The following is a 12,926-nucleotide window of genomic DNA, read 5'->3' as shown; positions in this document are numbered from 1 at the left end:
AGCGGGACTGCAGGCTGGGTGGACCATGCGGTGAGACCACTAGGAACCGTCAAAGCTCATTTACCGCCAACAGCATCCATATTCCTGTCACTCATCCACGGACCTGCCTCCCAACCTGACCAGAGAAACATCTCCCAGACTTTCATGTGGAATGATTGATGCATTAATTACTGGTCTTTGTTTATAGGCTGTGAAGGCGGAGATGTAAGGCATATGTAACCATCCAGGCAGGTTTTTATGTCTTACAGTTGTATGGAAATGATTAAATTTCTTGTGTCTTGTTTATTTGGGTGCAAATAATGTTTGCAAAGATTTATAGTGAAGGACAACAAGTGATATATGTGGTTATGTGACCAAAAAACAGAGGTTTCTTGGCCAATTCCTAATATTGATTGCAATGTCATGTAATTGGACTTCTACCACTATTCAGAAACCTTCCAGGCTGCCCTGACCAACAGAGAGAGTATGGTCATGTGGTCATGCTGGAGATTTGCAGACCATCATTTGCTGCAGACTTTAGGCAACTGAGGGGCTGGTCACATTTTTCCCGGTGAGGTCTGTTTGCGGAATCATTACTCTTTTCCTGACGTAGACAAATCCCAGACGGCATTCCATTTTAATCTCTGTGCAGAGGCCTAGTGACACATACAGAATAGCAGGAAATGGGTTCATCTAAAATTCCAGGGCAGGTCTTTGGTTATTGCATGCAAGGTGTCCTGAAGGGTCTCTCTTGTAATATTGCTGCTAAGTTTCTGAACACAGTATTAAATGTAGGCCAGACTTTTGATGTCTTAGTTTTGCTCATCTTTTGCTGGAATTTGTGATGAAATGTATCTGAAGATTGCATCTTCAGTGTCTTTGGAGATTTAATACTGTGTGTGTGATTGAATCTTTTCATTTTCACAGAAAGGCATGCATGAGGACCAGTATTCATGCCGTCTGTGGGTTTTATTTAGTCCAATCTTCTAGACAGTGTGATTCTAAATTAATATTTTTATTATTCAGGTTGTATTATGGAACTCTGAAATGTGGTGATGAACAACAATCCAGGAAACAAGTTAGAAGGATTTTTAAACTCAAACATAAAACACACTCGAGGTGTACAGCTGGTTAATTAGAAAAAATTATTAATTCAATCCATTTTTACTTGTGGATATTTGGCATTAGGAATAGGCTTTGCAACATTAGCTTTCAGTTAGGAAGGGTCCAGATGGAAGGTTTGCAGGTTTGGTCTACCGAAGTATGCTTGTGGAGAGATTGGTGGTGAACCCAAAGCTGCAGCCATAGGTGTGCTGCCCACATGTGCACCTTCCCAGCTGGGTCTACCACATCACACAGTGCATTAGCAACACAAACTTTTCAATAAAAATCCAATGTTGCATCACTTTGGTAAAGGGCAAATTATTGACACAATGTACTTATTGTGTACATACATGTGTAACCCCTTTGAATTGTACATTGACATATTTTTATTATAGTAAACTTATTTTGTAACTCCTTTAGTTTTTAATACAACAAAGCAACTCTTGTGTATTTGGAAAGAGTACTATGATTAACCACTAGAGGGCGGTTAACTCTGCGGTATGTTGAGTGAGTCGTTTATATCAAATTTAGACGAAGAAGCCAGCTGAACATTCACACACGAGGTTAGCGTGAGATTGCAAAAACTGTAAAATTTTGTTACGTTTCTTAATTTCAGTGTGCATATTCTTTCATTAAGAATGTTATTAATCATTCAGGTTGCCAATTCATCCTGTCCCTGAGGAAAAAAAAGGTTTTATTTTACGAGAACATTTTTGCTTGTTTATGCTTTACTTTGAACTACAGTAATTGACATTCATATTTCTCCATATGTGGAAAACATATATGATGTGTAAGATGTATTTTTGTTTGTTCAGAAGGTCTAATTAGTATAGTTAATTAATTAGTGCACGACATTAGTTTAACTGTTTTCGGTTGAATGATTGCATCATCTATGAGTATATGCAAACGAGTGGAAAAGATGTTGTACAATGAAATATGTCACATATTTAACTTTTGTATGTTTAAGCGTGCTTACATTCACTGATGTTGTAATGTTGGATTAACAGTTGTATTCGCAGACATTTTGTGCAGTTGATAGTAAATGGTGGTGTAGAAATTTTGGACATTTAGAAATGTTTAATGTGACTGCATTGTTTTGTGCAGACGTTTTTGGCAGATGGCTGATTCTGCTTGAGTGATCCACGTTTGAACACCAGGCCAGAGCCTGATCTACGATTCAAAGGAATCATTGTGATTCTACACGGATCCGTTGAACTAAGAGATAAGCACATAAAAGGCCTTTACACACATTGACATATTACACACACACACATAAAGGAGCCAGAAGAACTATTGAGACTTTGTTCTACTTTTGACAACTTTGGACTCAATATCAAACTTTTTTTTTTTTACTTTGTTCAAATTGTGAACTCATTTAAATTGTGGAAATTGTTTATTCAAAGATTTTTTTTGTGTATTTGTAATACAATTGCCGGCTGTTGATTGATTGGATTTAATTTGATTGGCCCAAACATCTATTTTAACCTAGGCGTTATTTAAACTCTCTTGAGTATGATACACAGAACACATTTCCGTGTGTTACAACTGTTTTAAGCCACATTTTTTTTACATTAGGACAGTGGCAAAATTCCAAGCTTTATTTTCGTAAGTGTTTTATTTTTTTTTAAGCACAACCAGTATGTCTGATATTTAAAACTGTTGCAGTTTCAAATCACAACGGTCATTATGTGTGCTTGACATTACTGTTAATGACACAGAGGATGACATTATAGCAACTTTTGAGAAATAAGATGTTATCGTGAAAGTAGTGAGAGTAGCTCCCTCTACTGGGCAGACAGAATTATTCAGCAGTCCATCATTAAAAATGAGTTTAATGCACACACTCCTGTCACACGTCTTGAGACCAACCAAGATCCTGGTGAGAAAGCATCTGATTACTTACAAAGATTGCAAACTCTGCATAGTACTGCGGTTAGGAGAAATGGTGTAAAGTAGACATCTGCAGATTGTCAATTGCTGAAACAGTTTCAGCGTGGCTGCTGGGATCATTCATTAATACTTACCCTTCAGCTGGAATCCAAAGCAAAGACACCAACTGACTTTACAGAGCTTTTGCTACTGCTCAGAACTGAGGAAGACAGATGTGTGGCAAAACTGGATAGAATGCAATGACACTTAGGCAGTTCAAAGCACAAAGCTGCTATTCATAAGCAATCTATTGTTGACATTAGGGGTGTAACGGTTCGCGTATTCATACCGAACGGTTCACGGGGTGAGTTCCAAATGGAATCAGTATTCCCTATTTGATCATCCCTATGTGAGCAGGACACGCGTGTGCCGTGCCGTATGTAGCAGTTTGGAATGCACTTGGCAAAGGGAGCGGCGTAATTTCCTCATTATCTTCAGCTGGGATTTTCAAACATTTTCGGCTTCAGTTTCGGTTATCGGCCAAGTGCATACTAAATTTTCGGTTTCGGTCCAGAATTTTCATTTCGGTGCATCACTAATCTGCATAATTCTTTTCTTTTTTTTAGCCTAACTGTTGCAAATAAAAATATTTTTTTATTTTAAAGAGTTTATAAAAATATGCTTTGTAATAGGCTGCTGTATATAAAAAGTAATATAACTCTTAAAAATATGAATTATATATTTATTTATGCCGGCGCTGCGTTGTCACAGGAAAATCCCAGCTGAAGATAATGAGGAAATTACTCCGCTCCCTTTGCCAAGTGCATTCCAAACTGCTACAGACGGCATGGCACACGCGTGTCCTGCTCACATAGGGATGATCAAATAGGGAATACTGATTCCAATTGGAACTCACCCCGTGAACCGTTCGGTACGAATACGCGAACCGTTACACCCCTAGTTGACATGTCTCCTTACAGTGACTCAAGTGTGTTGCAGACCTACCTTTCGGAAAAAGAGGCTTTAAGAAACAGGTGGCTTATCTCCAAATACAACTTAGAGCCTCTAAATCTAAGAGAAAGAAGAAACATGAGTCCAAATGAACAGAACACCCAAAGACTGTGACCTAAAGTGGAGATGCAAGCTCAACAGGTAACAAATAAAAACCACCAAAACCCTGGTTTTGTTTTAGATGTGCCACACAACGAGGACATGCAAAGGTTCCATCAACAAAGTGCTGGTGGACCAAAATACAAAGAGCTCATGGTGAAACAAGATGAATGGAAAGCGAAAAATGGAGTGTCGTTAAACTGGACAGGGTTTCAGTAACAGGACATACTGGGGCCAATTGCAGCAAAGAATGTCCCAATGAACTGAACCAGAGAACATTTCTGGAAAAGCTGAAACAGTTTCCACACTTGCAGTTGTCATCCTTGACTACAAATTCAACACTGGAGTTCCAGTACTTGTCGTTACCAACACCCTAGACATATTGTTCATAAGACATAGTCTTGTGTTGCAAATTACAACAGTTATGCTGCTTCCAAAGACAAATGATCCTGGATGGGAATGCTGGGAATATGTCTATGGTTTCTAATGCTCCGCTTGTAGCAGAGCCATCCACTCACTCCAGCCTCCCTGGTGGTCTGCTCTTGTGCAGCTATGTCCTGACCACTCCCTGATGGACCTCATTTAATGTCCCCATTATCCTCCAGAATTAAACAGCACATGAAATAACACTCCCAACTAACTGTTTAGCTGAGCTCTATGTTCCATAAGCTCTGTCTTCACTAAAGAATACCTCAGCTAAAGAGAAAACGCTAAATGTGCTGTCTTCCACTACTAAAGTCGGCTGCAATGCTGTATGTTCCACCAATCCTAATACCAAGATTATATACACAGACTTATCTCTCTCTGAAGAGTGGAAAGATAGAAGCACACAGTCCCGCCGCTGGCCGTTTTGATGCCCTAAGCACGATCACTTTATGATGCCCGCGGTGGCGTCGTTCGCACATTTTGGATACCGGGGGGGGGGGGGGTGGGAGGGTGGGGGGGGGGTATTCTGAAGTATTTGCAATGGGTGACCTTGACTATGGGTCACTACAGCTGTCAAGCACAGAATTAGCCTCTAAGATCTGACTCATTTGAAACAGAAAGTGAAGCCCATCCATCCCTCAGATTATGAAGCTGTTAGGCTTCATCTCCAGGACTTTAAGTCATTAAGTCATCTCGTCGTTTCATATCATTAATGTTGAACCACTGTATTCACATGGACTATTTTAATTATATCTTTACTACCCTTCTGGAACTTGAAAATTGCAGTCATTTTGCAGTCTATGTGTGGTGAAGTGAGTGACTCATTGCCACGTCACCCTCATTACATATATGGCCAATAGGGTTCTGTCCCTTGGGGTATATAGAGTCTGTGGATGCTCCCTGGGATACGTCATTGAAAGCCCGCCCCTTTGTCATTCATTCCAAGAGATCGCGGAGGTATGTGTATCAGCTGTGCAGTCGGGGTTGTTTAGATGTTAGTATTAAGTGTTTTATGGTGCCTTTTATCTGTATTTGTTTAGTGTGACACTCGGCCATCGAGGCTGTGCGCGTTCTCGTGGTGACACCTTCATTGTGGTAAGTTTTAATGATATTTTGTAACCTTTCGGGTAGTTCGTTTGGTTGAGCGATCTGCAATGCGTTTTAGTGTGGCACGCCTTTGGGCTTCCGTTGGTGTGACGTCTCCTCACTTTCTGCGTCGGAGTATCAGCTGTTTATTGACTCACTAACAGCATATGAATTCTATGTGCCTGTGATTGTGTGTGTGCGCGCCGAAGTTGAATCAGGGTGAGTACATTTACTATCGTTTCTTTTAATCTACAACTGTTTTTAATTAGATAGTTAATGACTATTTGTGTTTAGGAGTTCTCTTTTGCTCGTGTTAAAGCAAGGCTGAGCAGCTACTTTAACGAACTTGCTGTCAGCAACCCATGCTTTTGTGAGCCACGTCTGCTGCTTTGTGGAAGCCGAATTGTACTGCTGGACTTCACTTTATCTATTGCTCAGGCAATTTATTCGTTCTTTCGGGCTCAAGTGGGTCAGAAGGAGTACTTTATTTGGTCTCATAAATTGTGTTTTGTTTATTTCTTATGAATGTGACTGGTTTATATTTTATTTTCTTTGTTTTTTTTATTATAGATGATCATTTATTATAGATGATCATTTATCTCATAGCTTGATTTTGTTTTCATTATTTGTCTCATTTCGATTTGTCTATCTCTAATCATTTTTAAATTTATTTCTTTTCTGTATCCTGCAGGAGCTGGGTTCCCCTGGAGGCAGGCTGGTGGGTTTTAGCTGCAGGCCTTCACCCTAGATAGGGGTTAAAAGTGTGGTGTGATTCTTAATCACTATTTTGTAGTGGAGTGATTCTTCAAGGTGTGTTTCATTGCCAGATGCAGCTATAGCTAGCCTGCTTCTCTGTGGTCTCAGCCCCTGCCGTGATCATATTCTTTTGTTTTGGTTGCCTTAACTTTTGTTTATTACGTAGTGAGACAATTGATTGTGTTTGCTTAATTGCTCTCTTTAATAAAAAAAATGCCTGTTTCTATTTGAACTCACGTCTCTTGCCTCTCATGAGCAAACGGACTTGTGTCCTATTTATTAGATTATTTCCCCGGTAATTCGGGGTGGCGTAGTCACTACTAGACGGCCACGTATTGCTACATATGGATGGTCAGAGAGCTCTCGGATTTCATCAAAAATATCTATATATATATATATTTGTGTTCTGAAGATGAACAGGTTTGGAACGACATGAGGGTGAGTAATTAATGACAGAATTTAAATTTTTTGGTGAATTAACCCTTTAACATTGAGATCTTTAATGCCAACCTTTAGAACTAGTCTTACTACAGATGGACCTGAAAAAAACATCCATTGAGATAAACAGGATGGAGAGAAAGGAAAAAATGACTTGTCACCAACAGTTCCGGAGGATGTCGATGAACAATCATATGATGGTGATGGAGAACCAGATTTCTACTTCCCCCAAATCATGCAGGATAGGCCATATCCTACCATAACGATTGACAAGGACATGCCTTATACACAGGAGGTGGAAGGAAGTTCTTATGAGACAACAATGAATCCAAATGCACAACCATTTGAGCCTTCTGGAGGTGAGGAAAATCTTGACATTGAATTTGAGCATGTGAAAATGATGGGAGAAATGCAGAGGAAGAAGTAGGGTCTTTAGCTGAAAAGGAAGAAACAAACGTACATGAGAACACCCTGAAATAGAATGTGGGAAACTCACCTTTCAAGATACTGGATTCTGAGGCTGCTTCTACTGAGGGGGACGCGATTTTGATTTCTCGGGTACAAACAGGTAACGTGCAGAAATACTGTCTCGGTGTCTCTGTGTCTCGGTTGCGGCGCCATTCCCATCTAACAGGGGGGTATGAGCACCTTCTTCAGGTGAGTTCCCCATTCAGCGAACGCTGTTCAAGTTACTCCAGCATCCTTCGGCAGTCAGACTTGGTGGAGGTGTCCGACACCAGGCCCAGTACTCGTCTGCATGCCTGGTAAGTAAGCCCTCGTACTGGACTAGATGCTCATATGATGTGATTCCCTACTCGGTAATCCCATATGTGTATTGTCCACGATACGGTTTCCCTGACGGTAAACCCGTGTCTTTCCCTGGGTGGCTCTGCTCTCCCTGTCTCGGTAGCAGTTCCTCCCTGGCTAGGTTGGACCTACCCCAGAGATCTTCCATATGTAGTTCTGCCCCACGGGTCAGACCATATGTTGTCTCCGTAGTGTTCCCCTCCATTGGGATTGGGCAAGCTTCCCCAGCGTTTTGGTCGTGGCTGAAAAACAATAAGAATTGAGTTTCAAAGCACTCTTCCCTCGGATAGGAACAGAATTTTCAGTAAGATCCTGTCCCTTCCATCCCCTTTGGTATAGAGGACTTCCCTTGGAGGCTTTCTTCGGGCGCTGGGTAGGTTACAACATTTGTGAGAGCAGTTGCAAATCTCACTGGCCGATGTTCATTGGCTAATTTTTCATCCCAGACGAGACCCCATGTCATCAGTCCGACATAACGTCTTCGTTCCCTCCATCAGGGAACGGGGGCTACATTAGTCACCTAGACGATCTCCAAACTGTGTGCGGCACATTCTAAATGGAGGCGGGGTGGAGTTATGAGGGTTGACTGATAGGGTCACAACCTCTTTTAAATGCTTTTTATTGGTACATTTTTTTCAAAATTCACATACAGATGTAAAGGATGACCAATAGCATTAATTTTATAAAACAAAAACAACTATATATAGAGACACAAGGTTTTTGGCCTCACAACAATGATATAATCTTATTTGTAGCATTTATTTTTACATATTTTTTTAATATGTTAATGATATGTTATAATTTGATAATTTTCCATGCCACACCTGACAACCTGTCACTGCACACTAGTGTGCTGTGGCACAGTGGTTGGTAAACACTGCACTAAATGCATTATAGGCATTATACGGAGGTAATAAGAAAAGAAAATGCCATCAAAACTTTTCTGACAAAATGCAAATTTACAGGTACAGCTACATGATATAAATAACATAAATTATACAAAATATTTATTATTCATCAGCAGTAGATCAAAATAATCACTTGGCATAAATGTGGGTTATTTTGTGATTGCAAACTGCTCTAAAAGCACAAGCGGGTAGTACGCACGCACAGCACAGCGTCTTTACTTTGAAACCTCCCGAAGTTAAAATTGACACTTTAAAGTATAGATGGAACAGTGGATCCTTCAGATGACACACATATTATATTATCCACTCGCAAGTTACTGAACCTGCTTACTTCAGCACAGGACGGCTCTCTCACACTGAATGACTTTACAGAAAAATAGTTATCCAGTCTGATTCTGTTCACACAGCAGGGCTTTGCACACAATGCAGTTGAGAGTCCTGACGTTTATGGGAGTGTTAGTTTGTTAAATGATGTCACTGCTGCAAACTAATCAGCCAGTAGGCCCGCCACTCCCCCTGTATCTCTTGCTCCAAATTAAAAGTAGTTTATATCAAAATTGCCTGTCTTTTCCTGCTACTTATTTATTATATTAATTTCTATGAAGCCTGTAATTATAATGCATTATAAAGGTATTCTTAATGCATTATAATACATGCATGATGTCTTTTATATTTTGTATAAATATTAAGCTACCTAATAAATTTACATGTTTTTTTCCTTACATTACATTACTATATAGGTAGATTTAGTAAAACCTTGTAATATTACAGTTTGTTGTGAATAAAACATGATTTGCGTTGTAAATGTATTGTTCCTTTGTAAAAAAAAAAATTCATACATTGATTTTACCTTAAGGTAAATGTTTTATAACAACTTTATGATATCTTATTGCTGTTTAAAATAAGACTTAACTTTTTTTACTTTACTTAAAGCAGACAAAGACCACTTATCAATATTATGACCACATTATAAAGCTTTTTAGATGTTTGAAATAAATAATAATAACTGCACAATGTAAAAACTACACATAATGTAATAAGTATGACATTATTATTGTAATACAATTTTCAGAATGTAATAATTTTCTCAAAATGTAATAAAATCTTGAGCAATTTTTATGAGAAAATTATTACATTATAAACTCAACAAAACCATGTCATATTTTCATTATTGTAATAGCTTATAAAACATAGAAGTATTCGCTTACAGTACAATAATCAAGGCTAGATTATTGTAATGCTCTACTGGGTGGTTGCCCTGCTCGCTTAATAAACAAACTCCAGCTGGTCCAAAACGCATTCATATGATACGCACTTTATGGCGTATTATACGTACGAAGCCCCCACCCCCTACCCTCACCCTACCCAAAAGCGTGTCATATGCACGCCATGAAGTGCGTATCATATGCACGCGAAAATCTGCGTAGCATATGCACGCCAAAACTCATTTTGGCGTATACATTCCACAAGATTGCACACTCGTACTATTGATACGCATTGTCATGAGATCGTGTTGCATATACAGAACATGTTAAGATATGGTGCTATATAGCACCAAAAGTGGTTCCCCTATGATTACGAGCCAAGAACCGCTTTTAGTGCCATATAAATCAGGGTATCTTGCGTCCATTCCAAATCCGTTTTCAATTAAAAAACAGAAAACGAAAAAACAAATCATTTTTCTTTTTTTCATTATTTTCGACAAACGAAAAACAAGATTTCTGCTTGATTTTTCGTTTTTCATTCAGAGGTAGAAAATGTATAAACAGTTTGAATATTCGATTTCTACATGTGGGCGGGAATTATACGCCCCTTTCGGCTGATTGGTCAGCCGAAGATCAAACTATTCCATCATCGGTTCTTCCTCAGTTCCGCACAGCAGAATAAAAGTCCTGCACTGCCACAGCTGTACGGATTCTTAATGCTTTTATTGCAACTACATTTCATATATTTTTCTCATCAAACAACCAGACTAACGAATGGCTCGACACAACCCGTACCGGGGCAGAACCTAGGCAGGGTTTTCTTCTGTGTAGACCAGCGGCTTTAGACCAGCAAAGTGTCAGGGGGTCCGCGAAATAATTTGCTAGGCTATTCTACCGTATTTTCCTGACTGTAAAGTTAAATTTTTTTATCACGAAACATGCTCTGATTTATTCCAAAATGACTTATATAATGTATTGAAAGTCAAATAATCGAAATGTTGACTTTTTTTAAAGTAGGCGCGTCTATTCGCTGTATTTTAGTTCATGTTTCTGGTGTGCGTCAGAGAGATGTTCATATGAGACAGAGACGCGCTAAAGCAGCGCATCCTGTTTTGTTTATTTTACAAAGGCATGACTTTTTGTAGTAATTTTAAATGTACACAAATAAAATAAATATTTTACTGCTTCCAATGAGGAAAAAATTAAGTGATGGCGCCGGAGACTCGCTAGCTCACATAACAGTTCTGGCATTGCTGACTTGACATCGCAGCCTGTTCATTATCAAAATAAAACCAAACATATAAAAAGTTATTCTGCTTAGCCTTAATATTGTACAACAGACAAATTAAATTGTGCCAGTCAGTACTTGCTTTTATTCCAAACTCACACCTATCTCTGCATGTAGCCTAAATAATTTAGCCTATGCGCGTATGAGACTGCGAAGCCTTCTTTACATAAATAGGCCTAGTATAATAAACAAATGTTACATTGCAAATATGAAAACTTTGGACCGAATGAAAGATGTCCAATACAGTCCAACGTCGATACAGTTTCTATTAAAATAATTTAATTTGGCTTGGTATTTAAACTAAATGTTGTTTGTAATAAATGGCACAATATATAGGCTAGACTATTTTTATAGGCTTCTATGTATATTTTTTTATTATATGGCTACTTATATTTTTCATTCTTGTTGTTTTCTTAATAACATTAATTTAAGGATTTGTCATACAGCGAGGGGAAGTAAAATACGCATAGCCGTGTTAATAGTGTTTATTAGGCCTATGTTGTATTTTATTTACCGGTATTTTAAACTAGGCTACTTCTGAATGTAGGTTAATAATAAAATGCAGATTTTACTACAATGCAACGTTCGCGTGTTTCTCTCTCAACATGACCCGGCGTGTGAATTAGGCTACACTTGGTGCGACTTTTCTGGCAAATAGGCTACGGTCAATTATAAAATATGCTGTATTATTACAAAATGCATAGGATGCATTATAGGCTATACATTGTGTTAATTATCCTCACCCACATTAACTTTGTCACTGCCTAATTATATGGGGGTCATTGGACATTTATTTACTCAATATGAAATAAACTCAAAGTAATAACTGCTGCGTATTTCCATATCCCTGCCTGACTGGTGCGTTTATCTGCAGTTTATTACGTTTATTTAACCCATCGCAATTTATTGGAACTGTGTTAAATAAATAGGGTACCTACAAAATTATGTTATGCTTATTACTTTCTTTTTTTCGGAACACACACACACAGACACAAAAAAATGTCCTGCTCGCATTTGCCCCTTTTTTTTAAAAGCGGATGCAAATATCTCGTAACATAATACATATGCAACTCGTGCCATAGGCTATTCTAAGCACTCTGAATACTGGGTTTGAGAAACAAACTGAAATGGCAAGATATTACAGGCTTTAATGAAAATCTTGTGTGCAGCAGTAGCCTACACAAGCACCCTTTTGAGGTATCAATTATAATCCATTTTAATAAAACAGGCATAAATCGTCTCAGGTTATGACTATAACCATAGTTCCCTGAGAAGGGAACGAAACACTGCGTCCACTAGGGACAGCTTTGGGAACGCCCACAGCGTGATAGCGTCTGATGCACGTATGTCAACTCAGCCAATGGCGAGAGTGAGCGTCACGGGCGGGTGACGTCACGTCCAGGAAAGGATAAATATACATCCGGTCCGATCGCACTTCAGCTAAACTGCCGAAGCAAGGGATCACAGGGATGCAGGGAGTATGGCAAAGGGACGCAGTGTTTCGTTCCCTTCTCAGGGAACTATGGTTATAGTCATAACCTGAGACGTTCCCTTTCGAGGGAACTTCACACTGCGTCCACTAGGGACAGCTTTGGGAACGAAATACCAAAACGCCATAATACCAAATGCCTGTCGTGTGAAACTGTGGCACATTCAAGACAGGAGCACTGAAGAACCTGGAGCACATTCCAGGTCAAGATCATACTATCTCACAAACGTAAGAGGCGAGGACCAACCGGCCGCATCGCAGACTTCTTTGAGGGAAACCCCCGATACCAAGGCCTTAGAGGCCGCCATACTCCTAGTAGAGTGGGCTTTGACAGCTAAGGGACACTGCTGATCAGAAGACCCATAAGCCAGTGAGATAGCCTCGACTATCCACTTGCTCATTGTATGTTTGGACGCAGGGAGACCCCTGTTCTGAGGTCCAAAACAAACAAACAATTGATC

The sequence above is a fragment of the Gobio gobio genome (genome assembly GCF_949357685.1).
Source record: "Gobio gobio genome assembly, chromosome: 9".
Classification (NCBI taxonomy): domain Eukaryota; kingdom Metazoa; phylum Chordata; class Actinopteri; order Cypriniformes; family Gobionidae; genus Gobio; species Gobio gobio.
Note: the sequence above shows the minus strand (reverse complement) of the source record.